Raw genomic sequence first — 17,983 nt, 5'->3', positions numbered from 1 at the left:
TCTACTTGTCTGCGCTGCCAGGGCTTGCTTAATATGCAAGCGATGTTGTGTCTGAATCTGTGATTTGTTAAAGACAAAAGATGGCCTCCGAGTGCTGCAGCCCAGACTGCTTGACACCAGGGCCCTCCCTGAAACGCTTTCTGCCAGTGATTGACACGCGTCATAAGAGAGGGTGCAATTTGTTAGGTGCAGGCGTTTTACAGATTGAGACATTATGTGCCATTAAGAAGGCACTGAAGAAATGTGGTCATATGACTTGAATTGCTTATTGAGGCCTGATCATTTAAAGTCAATAAGCAATCTGGAAACAGTGCTAATAAATAATTAAAAGAAGGCATCATTTTAGTATGATATTAAAAAACAGGTACTTGCGTATCACAAATATATTCCCCTTTTGATACTTTTTGTCCTTTTTTTCTTCTTCTTCACTTTTTTTTGGAGAAAAGTGGAATTAAGCAAGGTTCATGTTACACTTTAGGCAATCATGAGCATTGGGTTATATGAACCTGATAACCCTCTCTATAATCCCTGTGCTCTCAACTCCATTGATCCTGACGTGGCCACTTTGTAGGACACACACACACACACACACACACACACACACACACACACACACAGAGGACATGATTCAGATCTTTAATCTGATTACTTTTGTCTGTATGGGTAGATGCATGGTGCTATGGGATGTATTCCTCTTAAATAGGACATTGTTCAACTAAACAGTCACAAGAACCAAAGAATGAAACAAGTAATTAGAACAGCAGCACCAGGCTAAATCTAATATTTGCTTTTGCATGTTTATCAGTGTGAGGAAAAATATATATGCATGTTATAATTCAGTTTTTTTACATCCACTTTAGAATTTACCCTTACTGACAGTATTGTTTAGACACTGTTACTGTTATTAGTCTCTGTGTAGCAAGATTATTATTCACACTTGTTCATCTCTCCTTAGTGACACATTATGAGCCCTTTGTATAAATACAATTATGCATAAATAATTCAACTTATGCAAAATAAATACAAGAAATGTGGGAAAAAAAGCTCATTTTTAGTGTGCTTATTTTCATCTTTACATTGTTATCATCTTTACAAGACCGTTGCTAATCACAACTATTGTTCATGTCAGCCTTATAATGACATGCTAACACTTATTTTGCAGAAGCTCTATTTGTGCATATATTATTAATTATATCTACTATTCATAATTTCTGAATGTCTTATGTCCTCGGAGAAATGGGCAGATGCACGTTAGCACACGACTTTTGTTAAATACAAAATGTGCATGAATTTAACAGTGTCTCCAAGCATTTGCCTCTAGACCAGTCACTTGTTGCATTCGTAATATTTGCAAGAATTTTTGCACACTGAATTTAGCCTAAGAGACTAACTTAGACCCACATATTAGCAGAACAAAGCTGGCATAAACAGCAGAGGCTAAATGTCCTGAAGGCCGCATGTTAAACTTCTTTGCGTGGAGCTGTCGGGCGGAGCACTTCACTTACTCGAGCAGTGAAGTCTACATACTAAATTAATTGGATGAATTAAAATATCGATTATTAGAATATGCTGAATATCTGACTGCATATTCTGTAAAATAAACGAAGCCTATTACCAAACTCCTTCGCAACAGGGGCAACAGCGATGTCAGTGAATAGAAGTGCCACTGGTACCCATGGGTAGGTTAATATTCCGAGGGGGGAAGGAGTGAACCTCTGGCCTCTCCAGCTAGCTTTAGCTTAATTTGGATGACTCAGATAATTGGTGTTGAGAGTGGGGACAGATGAGGTCAGCACAGATGACTTAAAACAGAGCGTGGAGGTTTTGCTACGGTTTGATGTAGCTAGTTGTTTTTTAATCACATTTTAGTCACTATAAGCTTTTTTATATTTTTTTTTATCTGGAACTTATTTCTCTGAGAGGACAACCACAGGTTCTAGTAAGCGTCACCTTGTTTTGTGGTAATAGCAAATTAGCCTGGTTTCGCGCTTATCCACCCCCCCCCCCCCCCCTTTAATGCCGTTTTTTACTCTTTTAAAAATATATAACCCATCATGGATGACGTTTTAATTATTTTTTGAGGGTTTATGTGTACTGAAAGCAAAATGCTCTAATCAAACAGTCAGCTTTTATGCTAACATACACATACGAGGTCGACCAAATACAAACTCCTCTCAAACTTGAACCTAGCATAAACTCCCTGGCTAATTCGCCGCGAAAGCGATAACGTTAGACGTTAGTCTTTCTGTTTGGGAGGCTTCTTTGTTTGCTCTGAACTTCTTTAACGTGGTTTACTGCTTCTCGTTCTGGGCTTTCCCCCCCTTCTTTTTTTTTCTTGTCAGTTTGAAGGCATATCAAATGGCGACGAACTGTTAACGTCCCCGGGTTAGCCTATTATTTCGACGCGGAGAAGTGTAATCTCATGAACGGAGAGCAGAAATGAGCTGGCCGTAGGGCAAAGCACCCTGATACCTTATCCAGTCCGCCGTAATCTGTGGCAGAAGTTGCCATTGAAACGGAAAGGTAGGCTGCCTGCGGTCTGGGGCTCTTGTGTAACGGTCGCTGTGAATCCCTGTTCACCTCAGTTGAACTTGTGTGATCTAGTTCACTAAAACGGAACGGCGCTGTCACTCCGGGTCTAAGCGGGCGAGCGAAGCTGCCTTCCGAGCAAAAAAAGACCATTTTGAATCGTTCACAGAAATGGCACATAGATTGAAAGACAAAGCCATTTCGACGTTTGGTGGACGGTACGAGGAGATAGCTTCCTCGCTGACAGCGGCGGGTGAAGCGACGGTTAGCCCACGACTACCCCCCTCTCCTCGGTCTCGGTTCGGCTTTGCGAGGCGCTGCTGCGTGCGGTCAACAAAAGTAACCGGGGGACAGGAATTCACCATGAAGAATGACATCTTTTCCACCGCCTGTCGACTGGGGACATATACTTGAACTTCACCTTGAAAAACTGAGAGCTAGCCGTGAACACCGGCTCCGTGGCTAGAGGCTAGTTTTTTTTTGTCATTTTTGTATTTTACACACGGACTCGGAGGCTAGCAAGCTTGCGGAGCGACGTGGCTGTAACCGAAACAGCCGACTGTGACCCACCACTAGGTAAGTTGCTAAGGATGGTAATTAATTTTAAAATTATGTTTCCTAAAAATAAACCGGTCAAAGCTGATTTTTCACGGTTTAAACTCTAAATTATTAACCAAATGTACAGAGACAGATAAGGACACAGCTAAGCGCGGGCATTTAGGCTGTTTTGCAGCTTGTGTTGTGAAGTAACTTCTGACCTCACAGCGCAGTTTAACTTGATGCTTCATACAGAATCTAATTATGAAATCCACACTGTCTTTCATTATGTTAGATTTACATTAAAAATAATAACGCATTTAATTAGGACTGAAGAGAAAGAGGATGATGGCACATCAGCACATCTGCATTGCTGCTGAGGGAAAGGTCATGTTCTCGTGGCCTCTTTTTCTGCACAGCTAATAATGATAGTAATGACTCATAGCTGGTTTTCTATACACTGACTAAAATGTGCTAAAGGCATTAAAGGGCCATACATGCTTAAAATAAATGAGGAGCACAGACTAATGTGCATTTGATTAGTACACTTATATAAAGGATCTGTTTCTTCGGAAATTAGGCTCTTTTCTTTGAGACATTCAATAGTCCAGGCTACAGGCTGCCACAGTATTTTATTACACGCCAAACAGCCTGCACATTTATTTTATCCAGTAAGTCAGGCTGAATTCATTGTGAATTCATCTGGTCTAGTTAATTTTCTGTGCCAAGATTTCAGCTCAGTTTTGGGAGTTAATTTATCCATTAATATTCTTAGAAAGGAGACTGATCAAGGATCGTAGTCAGTTTAATCATTAAGTTGGATTTTGTCATAAGAAAGCTTAAAGTTAGCTTTAGTCCTTAGTACATTAGAACAGCAAGAGTAGGTTTACTGACTATAATTATAATCCTGAAAATAAACTAGCATGTTTGGATTGTAGTGAAGGTGTTGTTGTAGATAAGTTAACATATAGTTGCTGAGAACAGAGCTTATTTTTGAAACTGTGTGTGTGTATGTGTGTGTGTGTATGCGCATGCGTGTGTGTGTGTCTTACAGTGGGGCTTAAAATGGCGAAAACTTGTGCACACAGTCTCTGATTCAGGAAGGTCCTTTTGCCTGTTTGTTGATCAGGTAAGATTTTTCAGATCATTTCCTAACTCAAACACTTGATGGCATTTAATCAAAAGTAACAAGGTGGTATAACGTCTGACCTCTGTGAGGATGAATATTAAAATACTGCACATATTTAGCTGTCCTCACATTTCTGTGAAACTTCATTCGATCAATAAGAGATCAAATACATTGTGCAGGATGATTACAGTAATTTATTGAACAGCCGAGGTGTCAGATAATATGATTGGAAATTAGGCCATGTCAGGTTATTGTCATAAGGGTAACAGTTTTATGGATTTTTACTATGGCAATATAATTCTCATGTCTCTAATTTGTGACCATATGCAAGGAACACAACAATGCTATCAAGAATGAATATATATTTTGTAGTTACTTTAGATTCTGTTTCATTGTTAAGTTTTTTAAAAGAATACTGATATGTTTCGGTTAGCAAGCTATTGTTTGAAGTTTGGACTAATCATTTTAAGAAGGGACCTTAGATAATCCGAAAAAACATGCACATTAGAGCGTGATAATTAATGTTCTCTGCAGATGTGCGGGGTTGCTAGCACACTGCTTCTCTCCTGCTCAGCTTTTTACTGGGTGGCTAAATACGCCTACTTGTTTTTTGAGAGGAATACAAATGACTCTCAACCTACTTTTACAAGAGAACACCTACTTCATCGGAAGCTGATTGATCTTAAGTCATCTGTAAAGTGTGTTTGAAATTTTCTGTCAGCCTCACAGGTGTTCTGGCTAGGTCAGTGGTCTCTCAAGACCTTGGTTGAGTGTAGAAAAGATTATGTGAATATGTGTTATAGTGCTTTTGCAGGCCAAAACTTGAGCACCGAGACAGGGAGACAGAAAAGATAATAGGCTGGGTTTTTCAGTTTGTATTGTACGAAAACAGGAATCCTGTTTGAAAACAGGGTGTATGTTACACTGACATATCCTTTGTTTACAATGCTCTCAATGCAGCAAAGCTAATTAGAGTAAGATTTTTAATTTGTGAGATTTATAGGGATTGTTGAGTTACAATACTGTCATTATGATGTGTTCATTTTTACAGTAGCCAAAATCAAAAACTTTAATTTGACTATGGTTGTCAGGTGGAAGCCTTTCTTAAAGGTGCTTAGGTGTACCTTAAGCATTGCTCTATATGACACTAACAAGAGAGTCTTGCATAAGCACCAAAACAGACAGGCATTCTTTAACCTAACCCCTGCTTTCTGGTGCACCATATAGATTCTGCACTGGCAACTCAGTTATTACCAGTATAATGTACATGCTTTAAACTCTGTGGTAATGTTTGGAATTGTAGAATTATGCTATATATGGTTTTCTAGTGATGAAGAGAGTATATATTAAGACATTTGGTTATCGAATATATGAAGAATGGAATGTGGTCCTCAGGAAAAGGCCTTTCTTTTCTGCAGTGTTTACAGTGAGATTGAATGTTACTTCCTATTCCTGTGCTGTGACAAGCTTTGTGGCCAGCCATGTGACTAACAGCAAGAACAGAGAAACGCAGACTTTTACTTGGTATCATACACATGGTTGCATCTGGTATATGAGGAAGCTGCTGACTTGTTGATAAGAACAGCATTTCCATGCATTTACCCTCCAAGCCTATTCATTGAGCTCTAAAAATGCTGACAGTGTCAGCAATGCAAAACGACTTTTAGAAAGAGTCAGAGCAAAGATGTCATCAGTCCGTTTCAGCAATTGGTTTCCACTTGCTTTAGTCTTGTCACTCAGTGCTCCGCTTTGCTTGCCAAAAATAGCTTTCAGTTTACATCTCCTGTCTATGACAATATCTTAACGGCTCATACACCTCAAAGCTGAGCAAACCTGTGTTAGGACTTTGGGGCAGGCCGATACAAAGCGGCTGGGGCCAGCAAGCATGCAGTACAGCTGGCTGAATTTGTGCTGTGTGTGCACTGGAAGTGTCTTTCCATGACTGGCTGCTGGAGCTCTGACCATGCCAAACTGTCAATCCCACAGGAATGTCTCCCCAAACTCTCTCCGCTGCAGCAACGGATGACAGAAAATTGGCTGGTGTGGTAATGCTGTGCTCTTTCTCTCCTTTTCTCTCTGTTGCTCCCCTGCTTTTTTGCTCTTGGTCTCACTCTTTCCTGTTCCCTTTTTTTTTTTGAACTTCGCCTCTCCAAAGAAAGAGGCCAAGTATGTAATGTGTCAACATGACCTGGCCACAGTGCTGTAATCTGATGATTTCACTTCTACATCTTTTATATGATGTGGCAGTGGTGACCCAGGCTTGCTGCTTATGGCTTAAGGGGACCATACGGAGTAGGACAGTGCTAGCTCAGCAAGCCAAACGGATAAGGCACTCCAGAATGATAGTGTGACACAGAATCCTACATTTACTGTAATCTATCGGGGGGAAAAACATCCTCCAAAACTTGTGCTAGCCTCTTGTTAAACTGGTTTACTTTGGCTAACCCTATAGCTAAAAATCATGCTGTAAACAGAAATAAAGTGAGGTTGACATCTTGCCCCACCTGAAGCATTCATGCACTCAAGTATGTGTGCGCGCTGGTCTTCAGAGTGTGACGGGTATATTGGAAGAGTGGTCTGTAATGGCAGCTAAGGTTTGGGCTCCGTCCCGGGCCTGCAGTCTGTCGCCAGGCTGGGACTGGCGCTGAAGAGGTGCGCAGATGTGTGCATGAGCAGGCCCGCGGCCATAGGAGGAATGCGTCCGTGCTGATGGGGCGATGTGTGTGACGGCAGCCGTGGGCATTACAGGGCATTACAGGACAGGGAGCTGTGAATAAGCCGCTCAGATCCAGAGTGCAGCAGAGGACAGCCGGTGTGACACACATTCCCCCTTGTATTTGAGCTGCGGTTTACCCATGACACATAAAGACATCACATCACATATTGTGTTTGTGTGTGTGCAGAGGATTTTTTATGTGTGTGTGTGTGTGTGTGCTGCATATGCATTTGTTTGTTTGAGCAAGAGAGAGAGAGAACAAACTTGTTTCTGAGCGAGGAGCTCTTAAGTGCTTGACCTAATTTCGCAGTCAGTGAAGAATTCAGCAGTGAAGGCCTTCCTCTGTGAGTGTGAGTTTGCTGCGCTGGGTGTTTCCTCCCAGGGTCTAACAGGAAGCTCATGTTCGAGTTCATCTGAGGACAGGGAGAAGGCTTTTCTTTCCACTGTGGATCTTTTTAGAGAGGGGGAAAAAAGGTCTGGGCCCCAGCTCTGAATCGCCCCTCTGCAATCTGGCATGTGTTTTAGCTCCCTATACTGCTTTATTGTCTATTTTGGCTGAACTTGCAGTTTTTTCACGCTGCCAAGAAAACATCTATTTTTTAGGCTACAGTGTGTACCCGAGGTCCAGAGTCAAAAAGAAAGTTCACGAATCCTGTTAGAAGGTTGAGCTCTCTCCTTCCGGTTCCATTCTACATTCCAAACTGGCCGTGTTTTACGACTTAAGCAGATAAAATGACGAATAATAGTGCTGTACAGAAAGTAGCGAATACCCTACACAAATACTAATGCTGTTCTGACTCACCATTTCTAAACTACTTTGTAAAGCTCAGCATACAAATCATTTTTTGGTGTGGTGCTGCACAAATATTGCAGAGAAATCAAACATTCGGTGATGACTCAGGACATTAAAAGAATAAAAAGAATAGGGTTTTTCATTCTAATCTCCATCTGCTGCATCTGAAGAATATTGTTGATTACTACAGACCATACTTTTGACATGTCTTACAGTGCTTAGAAAACTTTTTTTTTTTACTGAAAACACACTGGCAGTTGCTTCAAAATGCTTTTATTATAAGTGTCATATAAAGCAAAATGCTTCTAATATAAGTGTGTCTAGAGTCAACGCCTTTCTGATCTTTTACTAAATATAGAGAAGCACGTTGAAATTATTGCTCTTGGTAATCGACCGTATGCTACAGATGCAGCAGATAGAGATTAGATTGACATGTGCTAGAGCATTCCTTTAAAGTACAAAGAAAATCCCATTTAATTATGAACGTTAAGCTATTTGTGGCTGAAATGTTTCAGGTCTTTGGCCAAATGATGCACAGTATTCCTAACAGTCTTGATTTATCTTTCACAGACAGAAGAAGAATTTTGGAGATGAGTGGAGAGTCTCATGCTTGGCACGATGATGCAGGTGAGACGAAACAGAAGAATAACAGCAATCAGTAAAAGAAAGTAACAGAAAATGAAACATTATTGTAAACACTGAGAATGGCAAAATCTAGGACACTGTGCCTCATCTCTGGAACATTTTTCTGTGTGCGGAAGTACTGGAAAATTATGAAAATCAGATTTTAAGTCTCTCGCTGGATCTGCCTGACAGAAATTAAAGGCAGACTCAGGATGAAATGCTCACAATATCCCATTTGATTGAAGATGATTGTTGCAGCATGGCTAACGTTATAGCCATGCTGATCGAGATGCAATTTGTCTTACTTCTCAATTTGTGTACTAATATATTAAAAAAGTATGTACTGTGCATCGCAAAAGTCAGAGACTACCCTTCATTTATTTCATTTGCAGTCAAAATGGCTAGTGAGTACAAGTTATTAATTTTTCAGTATCAGGAAAAAAGCAGAAAACATATAGTTAACAGAAAATTACTCAGAAACCTGAACAACTAAATATAATATATGTGTTTCAATAATTAGTGTGTACAGGCTTTACCATTATTACAGCTTCCATTCTTCAGGAGATCTGCTTTCAGTTTTTCAAAGAAATCTGCAGGGATATTTTTTTACGCCTCCAAAGTTCAGTCTTATTTTCTGCTTCTCACAATCCAAGTAATCCGAGACATATTCAGTGATGTTAAGGTCTGGGCTCTGGGTTGGCCAGTCCGTTTATTTGATAACATCAGCAGCTTCTTTGATTTGCAAATTTTCCTTTTGTCAGTAATGTCTTTTTGTCTTTATATCATTTCAGACCAGTTTGAATAGCATTGAGTTGTCTTCTCATGGTGGGTTTTTTTCAGATCTGAAGCAAGAGTAGAGCTTGATCTTATCTCTGATGACTGCACTTATCTGATGGTGACAGTTTTGGTGCTCTAGGAGGTCTTGCATGGTTGTTAGGAGTCCCATTTTCTCTGTATCATTTAATCATATGCTCCAGCTTCAGTTTTTCTAACTAAATCTTTTTAACTCCACTTATTTTTCTTTGACATTCTTCTTCTTCATGCAAGTGGATTGTTTTATATTTAATCTCCTCAAAAATTCCTTATAAATGAATAACCTGTACTTAATGGCCGTTTTGACTGGTAATTAGCTTAATGTAATGTGGTCTCTGACTTTTGCTCAGTACTGAATGTGAATATGTTTCATTTTTCTCTAATCATTTGGCATCTCTATTAAGTTTGTGTATATCACTTCCATTCAGTTTACATAACGGGAAACAGAACATTTTGCCTTTGTGATTTCTCATTGTTGCAGAACAACTAGGTCCAGCTCATGCTTATGTCTATTTGCTTAGATTCACTTCTCATAAACTTTTTTTTTAAAATAGCCAAGAAATCTTTTCTGAGATACTTTACATTTCTGGTAACATTTTTTAAAACCTTCTTCAGAGCTCTTTTCCACAGAACTATCAGTGTGGTCCTTCCTATAATGTACATGCAACTAAAAACCAAAATGAATTTCAAACTGGAGAGCAGCACTTTTTTGGCTACATTTATCATGAGTGGAAGGAAGCAGAAAAAGAAGAAGAGCATGAATGGTGTTGGCCAAACAGGTGGAGCCTGTGATGTACTCTTTTAGATCTCTCTATTATCTCACTGTCTCTTTCACGCAGCCTGACCATCTTTCCTCATCTCCCTCGCTCCCCTCATGCAGTGTAAGTGTCTCTCAGGTCATGTGCCATTTGCAGGTGTCTCCCAGATGTTGCTCTGCTCCATGTGATCCCTCTCGGGGTTCAGTCTCCTGTTAGCAGATAGAGGCATAGAGGTCCTATCTACGGCAGGCAGAGGCCAAATAACAGAACTGGCTGTAATGTAAGGAGAAAAGGAGGTGTTTTCTCATAGGGACAGCTCTAGCACAGCTGCAGACCCTTTGGTTAAATAAGAGATACTTTAAGCTGGTTATTTGAAGCCAATGCCGCGTTAAGAGATACGCGGTCCAGACTGTTTTTTCAATTGACTGTTATGTGGCAGAGTGTAATATAGTTATTACAGTGCTTAATACTTCTGTAGAGCAGGGAAGTGAACTGCCTTGTAAAATACTGTGCTACATTGGCCTTGAGGTTTCTCACTAGCTCCTTTTTCACTGGATCAGCAGCCGCTCAATCAGTTGATATATCTACAGTATGGAGGATTCGGGAAAGAAGGGAAGAAACAACTAAAAAAAAAGATGAGAATAGCATAAAATATATCACAAACTGGACTGTCTTTGACTTATATTACTCTGTGGTGTGCACTCCATCAGCTTAACATAAGCTTGTGGCCGATAATTCATTCTGTTTGAATGACATCATTTGACCCTTATCGCCCTGTGTTAGTCTCCTGCCCATAAATTCCACTGACCCGGAGCACTCTGACTCAGTGACTTGATAAGCTCTAGAGGTTTTCCAGCCCCACAATAAAGAGTTCAGTTTTTCAGCACCCCAGTCAGATGTAATGCATGCGGCTATTCCTATTGTTATTCATAGAGGAGGGTCTACCGCACACGCCATTTACAGAATACACTGACACAAATGACCATCCGATAAATCCTTTGAAAAGTTGAAAATGTAGCTTGTTCATTTTAGGAGTACATGTTGTGTCTTAATAACGTTAATTTGTTCTGATTAGAGGGGATTTTATATACTGACAGTATGTCTATTGTAAATAATATCATTATATAATACATGTTAAGTTTTATATAGAAGTGTTTTTCAAGATACACTATCAAAGTCGTTACGATTTAGAGATGTTATTGTCTGTTTATGCCTATAAAGATATTTGCAGCTTTTTATATATGCACTGATTTTGTTCAGAGTAATTTAAATCAAATAGATTATTGAATTAAATACTTAGTCTCTATTTATTGCACTCCAGTGCTAAATTTAAATTTTATAAGAGTTAGAAGAACTCCTTCTGGATAGCTAGAAGTTAGATTTTGTAAGTGCTTTAAAGAACGTGAGTGCGATGTACTTTTCCATACAAAACAGTTCAGTATTAGTTATTCCGTATTTTCATAGCAATTTAACTATGTAATCTTTAAGCTACAAAGTCGTATATTTTTCCACAGGAATAAGCAGTACTTTTATTTCTTGAAAGAATTCCACAAACCAGGTGAGGGATTAATAAGTATACCAACATTTCACTAGTACACTAAAATGAAACTTGCGTTACATTTTTAGCTTTTTAAATTGAGCATGAGGAACGCACTAGATTGCACCCACGGATTGCAAAGCATAGTGTTTGTTTGCGTTTTTTTGGTAATGGATTTACAGTAGTGTTGGTCTGCAGGGCCAGGCCGTATGATGGAGCTGGCTGTTCCAGCCTGGGCCTCTGAGCCTGCAGACTGGGACTGCTCCGTGGGTCGGCCACTGCTGCATTGTTGGCAGGGGCTCATTTGAATAGCTCTTTAGTAGTTTGTGTGAGCAAGTCAGCGCCATTTGCATTTGTTCCAGTCACAAAGGTTTACAGGTCAATAGAGACAGGCTCAAGAAGAACTAACGTGCAGAGGAACCCTCTCTTCTTTCTTTTCGCCACTTCGTCTCTGAGCCCTCTTCTTTTTTGGCTCCGGCTTGGTTGTCATGAAAAAACACTCTTCTCATCACTGCATGTGTGTTCACGCGTGCGTGCACGTTCAAGCATGTGTGAGTGTTTACGTGCGTTTGTGCCTGAACACCTCAGATGTCTGGAGAGTGATTTACTCCCTGTTGGGGATAAGATGCTCGAAAGGGGGCCCTGGTAACCCTCAGCCAATACGGAGAATAATTTGATTATCACACCTCAGCATGCCTATTAAGGCGGTTCATGTGTGCACATGTATGTGTGTTTGTATGTCTGCATTGAGAGACAGTGAAAGAGAAGGAGAGAAAGAGGGAGCATACCTGATTAAGTGGGACCCTATTCAGAAGTGTTTATGTGTGCTTTGAATGGCTGCAGTGCTGACACACAGCTTCTCAGACACGCAGACGTAGACACAACCTGAAGATTCAGGTCCTTGTAATTAATCCCACTGTGAGCACTGTCCCACTCCATGGAGCTTTCACTGTGTGCCCTCCATATGTCCTTTTTCGTGGCTTTGCTTTGCTGTAATTTCCCACACATGCTTGCAAGCGATCATTTACCTAAAATCAGGCAGTCTGCTTAAAGATTATTTGTTTATACCATTAGAAGGACACTGATTTATCAGTTTATGTGGTAGCCCCTGATGATATTCAATATTGCTCAGCAATATTTTTTTATTTGCTGTGGAAATTAAGTCTTTCTTTTTTATCTTTAAGAAATTGTATTTGCTTGCACAGGTGCCACAGATAAATATGCCAGTGGACAATTTTGTACAGCTTTATCAGAAGAATTAAGCAGTTTTCCTTCGTCCCTTTACTGAAAATGCTTGCATACAGCCTGACTATATGTTTTGCCTGGCACTTTTATATATGTGTGTGTGTTTAGCACGGCCACGGGAAGGCAGTGTGTGTCCCTATGTTGCTCCAGTCCCCTGTGGCTGTCGCGGTCCTGCTCTCTCAGGGCCAGACGTGTGAAACCCAGCACAAAGGGGGGCTCCTTTATCTGCATGCATACTACATAAAGGCTGCTTTTGTTACGGCCTGCATGCTCATGACTGTTGGCATCTATAGCGCTCCATAGTCACCCTTCCCCCCGAGCCGCACCACAGCATATAGTGCTGTGGGCTGGGGACACTGGAACCTGGAACAGCGAGAGACAATGAAGTTCAGATTGTGCCAGCTGTCACCCATTAGTATGACTTACCAGCAAAAAAAGACAAGTGAGTTTAAAAAAGTACTAACTTCTGCGCATACCTGTTTACATATATATGTACAGTACTGTGGAAAAGTTCTAGGCACCTTATTTATCTGGGTGTTTGTGCTTGTAAAAACACCATGTATCATTAGATTAGATGAAAATAAACATAAATACAGTAAAAAGTAACATGAATGTCTGTTTTTCCAAAACGTAGTTGATATCTTGAGCTAGTTTGAAGAACAAAGTTTGACTCCAGATTTCTTCTCGATGCCACAAGAAATCACATGGGTTTATTGAATTCCATCACTAGAATACCTGATTTAACATACTGCATTATTGATTAGCAAAATTAGATATTTGATGATACTACAAATAACAAGGACTTTAATAAGGAGAGGGTTTAACAAACACATTGATATGCATAAAGTCACTACTTGGTTATTAATATTATTAGTTTTAATTGTAATGTTAGTGTTATTCTTAGCAAATAAACATGCAGACAAATAAAAAATCTAAAAATTAAAATCTAAATTTTTCAGATGCCAACATGCCAGCACTGTATTTATATGTGCTCATTAATGTTTACCTCTGGCCAGGTTAATTTCTATATATAAATGTGGTTTATTTCTGTTTGTTTAATTCTGTAGCCATCAGATTCTTTACTTATTATTAAAATGAGATAAAAATAGTTAAAATTAGAAAGATGAAAGAAAAAATCTATTTAAATATATAATAACATTAATATGCCACACTTCTGTCACAGAATATTGATTACAAATGCCACCCCTTTTATTTCATGTTCATAATCACGTCGACTCTAGCATGAACAGTGCACATGGACTTTCAGTAATCCTCTGTTTAGGGCTTCAGTAGATGCACATTAAGTAGCAGTGCAGTGAAGACAGAGACACAGGAAACAGACTAGTATTACACCACCCTTACCTCATCCTATTAAAGGCTGTAATTCCCACTGCGAGAGCACTTGCCAAAGACAATTAAAGAAAATAAAAAAATGGCGGTGGAATAATATGTTTGCAATTACAAGTCTCCTCTGCTGACCTATATCATCCCTTTAAAATTATACTTAATGGGGTTAATACCCTTGAGCAAGAATGACAAGTGCAGCATACTTTTAAGAGTGGTGAGTTGTAGACTTTAGAAAGGTGCCCGAGACTTCCCATGATTTTCACATCAGCTTTTCATCTTGCCATCCACATGGGATAGAGTGGACATAATTATTTTTGAAACGTTGTAGCCTGTAATGCAGCGAATATGACATGAATAACCTGCGTATTACAGAAAGTGTGTTGCTGCAGCTGCACCTGAGATTTGCATGGTAATTCGGTCGTTAGTTGTCTGTGTTTCCATGCTCTCGGTACAACGCCCTTATTACGGCCCTTTTGTCCATCTCGTCTGTGATATCCCTCTTCCCGGCGTATTGAACTTCATGAATACTCCGAACTAGGGAATGGACTGGATAGTTGAGTGGGTGTGGGTCCCTGACCTCCCAGTAAAAAGTCGTAGAGGCTGTTTCCTGTGTGCTGCTCCCCAGGGGTAGTTATAAGATTGTGGGCAGAAGGGGATTGGGTGTGGAGGGCTCGGCTGGGGCAAATCCTGGAAGTCCTGTCCAAGCTGGTGGGTCGTGACGTGGCACATGTGAGGACAAGCTGCAAAGGCATGGAGCCTTTTAAGGGCCAGTAGCATTTCTGTTCTCCCCCACACACACCTCTCCAACCCTGGCCTGCATGCAGGGAGATGAAAAAGGTTCCATGTAAAATAGTCGCCAGCAGACCAGGATGGACAGGCGCCTTGGCATAACAGGTAGATATGAGAGTAAATAGTTCTTGAGGTTACCCTGCCTTTGGCCATTGCCTTTGTGAAGTGTTGATAATTACTGTGGTACACATATGAGGAATGGAACAACATTTTGGGTGAATGATATCCAGGGAAAATAGTTTCTGATGTGTATGTTAAGTTTTAGGAGTTGTTTGTCAGAAGTTTGGCTTAATTTGTGAGGAGCACTGTGAAGTATCTGTTGAGTGTGTCAAATTAATTAGACTACAGTTAATGAAGACAAACTACAATTGTTAAAAGGAAGAATCTCGCTTTATCATTCCTTTGCCCGATTGTTTAAAGTACATATTTTAATTTTAATGTGAAAGGTATCAATAACTGCTAATACTACAAGCTTGCAAAGTTCATAAATACCTTTAAATATCACAGTGGGGTGGAGTTTTATTCTTAACTAAATATTTGCTCAACCTTTTGTTAAATAAGTACCTGTGTGGTTGAAGCTTCTGGGGTTGGTTAGCACTTTTTTCCCCCCTCAGTGTTTTGTTTTACATAACATCTTTCGTATATACATTCATGTACTTACACAAATTTATTAAAATCCTGTTTGAAAGATGTAACGCCAAACCATCTGCCTTTTCTATGATTTAAATAAACTTTCTGTGTTTTTATACAACTGCTCTTGTACCTGAGCCTTCGGACAAGTCAGAGTTAATGAGTGTGAGGGATAATGCCCCAGAATCCGGCTCTTCTCCTGAAGCACAGTGTGCTCCGCAGAATGTTCTAGAGACTCAGCCGTGTCGCAGTGAGCCACGGTGTGATTTAGCTGTAGTGAGCAGTTGCTTTGGATGTTAGTTTGGATAAATGCTGTCCTATCTGGGTTTTTCAACCTTTGTTCCTTTGTTCCATTTTTAAGGTGAGTCATGTTCTGGAAAAGAAAAAGATTAAATGCTTTCTATGTCTTTCTAACAAGCAGGTTCAACTACACGCAGTATCGTTCTTGAAAGCTGGGAAAGTAAATTTCATTTACTTTCATGTTACACAGGTTCTTTAATCATTTCCTAAAAAAAATGTTATCCATATTTATTACTAACATGTAAATGCACAAAATTGTATAAATCAAATGGGTTAGATTGGCAAATTTGTGTAATCGAATGGGCAAAATTCTAGAATTGGAATTAAGATAGTTCTTTTGCAAATCTTACTTCACACTAGTAGTCAGAGCAGATAAAAAACAAATTGTATTGATTGGTACAATTTTAAAATATATAATAAATAAGTTATATTTTAAAGTATAAAATATAAATGTAAATCCTAAACTCATTGCCATGCTGAATAGAAAACTACATGTACAATAGTAAAGATGCTTGAAGAATAAAATAATTCTAGTATTCTTTTTATTTCTAATTTGCTTGAAATTTGTGTTATTTATTTATGTATTTATTAAGTTTTTTCCGAAGTGTTTTCATCCTGAAGCCAAATATGATAAGATTTTAAAATGCATAAAGGTAATGATATGCAGCTCAAATAAATAAATATGGAGGCAGTTTATCAGCTGATCTGAGTTGTTTTGGCTCCCTTGTAGGATCATTTCTAGTCTTTGAATTCAGGGCAACAGTAAGTCTTAATTATATACTCTAAATGTGCATGAAGCATCATCTCTAAACATGCTCTTTATCACCTGAATATGCCAAAAAAGCCAACTCATGTAGACACTTCTCTTTAAAGCAGAGTCTCCTCCATTACAAGGAAATGTGCTTGTTTTCTCCAACTCATTTCTTATTGTAAAAGAGAAATTAAGATAATTAATTAATGTAATATTAAATCATAATAGCTTTCATTCATGTTATGTTGAGAACATTCTTCACTAATTTAATTTTGTTTAAGCCTTTTTTTATCACATTGATACACAGTTGGCACATCACACCGGTTGTTTTTGGAAAATTCCATAATGCTTTTAATGTAATGTCATGGGAAATCAAAAGAATTTCTCAGACCATAAAACATTATCTGGAGTCTGTGAAAATATGGAAGAGATTTTTTTTTATTTAATAATAATCAAAAAACAAAAACTTTCATAACAGCCACTCACTTTTTCCCCAGTCGTTATTGTCGTGGGGAGTATGTGTATTGCAGGAGAAATCTTGGACACAGACTTTTGGTATCTAAAGACTATTTTTCCTGTACTTTAGTTCACATCACATAGTACTTATCAAACACGTGGAGCAATAGCCCTCTTTTATTAAACTAAGCATCTAGCTGAAATACAAGGCACTTTGCTGTCCTTTGGGACTAACATTTGACAGATGTCCAGCTGTGCAAAAAATTGTATGAGCTTGTGCTTTTACTTGTTCTGTGAAATTCTGTTCAATTATGTTTTTGTTCAGCTGGATATGAATTAATAGTGGATTTTGAAATGTATAATTTTTTTCTTTATATATTGGTCCCACTTTACACTAAATCACAGCTTATTTTTTTAATGTTAGTGCTAATTTCATACAGTAGTTCATACAGAATTTCATACAATATGTTTTAAGAAAATCATTTATATTTTCAATTCATAAGTGTATTTTAATTTTTTAGGTGTGCACAAAAAGAATTAACATGATCTTACTTTATGTTTGTAGTGTTGTTTGAGGAATGATTAATATATCTGAATGATAACACCTCCAACTAATTTACAGCAGACTGAAGACATTTTTCTGTGTGATGGCAAATTTTTCCAACTGTGTTCCTTACTTTTAAAATTGTTAATGCCATCTGCTGTTTTTTTTTACCTTCAGTTATTATAGACTGAATTAACAGTTTTTGAGATTTTAAAATAAATTCCACATTAGTGAAAAAAAGGTGCCTTTAGTTAGACCTTTAAATAGTTAACACAGGCTATTTTCTGTGCCTCTGAAAGCACCGGAGTGAGCCTGTGTCCACTCTGTCGACGAGTGCTGAGGTCTTTTTTTCCCCTTCATCATAGAGCTGGTTTTGATATTTCTTATAATGCATAACATAACTGTTTGTAACTTCTTAGCACGCCTGCTCGGACATAGAGCGACTCTTTTATCAGAAATGACCGCCATGTTGTCTCACTGTCCTC

The 17,983-nt window shown here is 38.9% G+C and overlaps 1 long non-coding RNA gene across 2 annotated transcripts in view; it reads left to right on the top strand.

Moving 5' to 3' along the window:
• The first annotated feature begins 2,085 nt into the window (after window positions 1–2,085).
• Window positions 2,086–17,983, top strand: part of LOC118812466 — a 31,105-nt gene continuing 15,207 nt past the window's right edge. For both annotated transcript variants that reach the window (XR_005007541.1, XR_005007540.1), the window contains exons 1-3: window positions 2,086–3,105; window positions 4,121–4,195; window positions 8,275–8,331. This is a non-coding gene — a long non-coding RNA (uncharacterized LOC118812466). The remainder of the gene's footprint in view (window positions 3,106–4,120; window positions 4,196–8,274; window positions 8,332–17,983) is intronic.

The sequence above is a fragment of the Colossoma macropomum genome, unplaced genomic scaffold (genome assembly GCF_904425465.1).
Source record: "Colossoma macropomum unplaced genomic scaffold, Colossoma_macropomum, whole genome shotgun sequence".
NCBI lineage: Eukaryota > Metazoa > Chordata > Actinopteri > Characiformes > Serrasalmidae > Colossoma > Colossoma macropomum.
The sequence above is the reverse complement of the archived record's forward strand: the minus strand, read 5'-3'. Positions and strand labels throughout refer to the sequence as shown.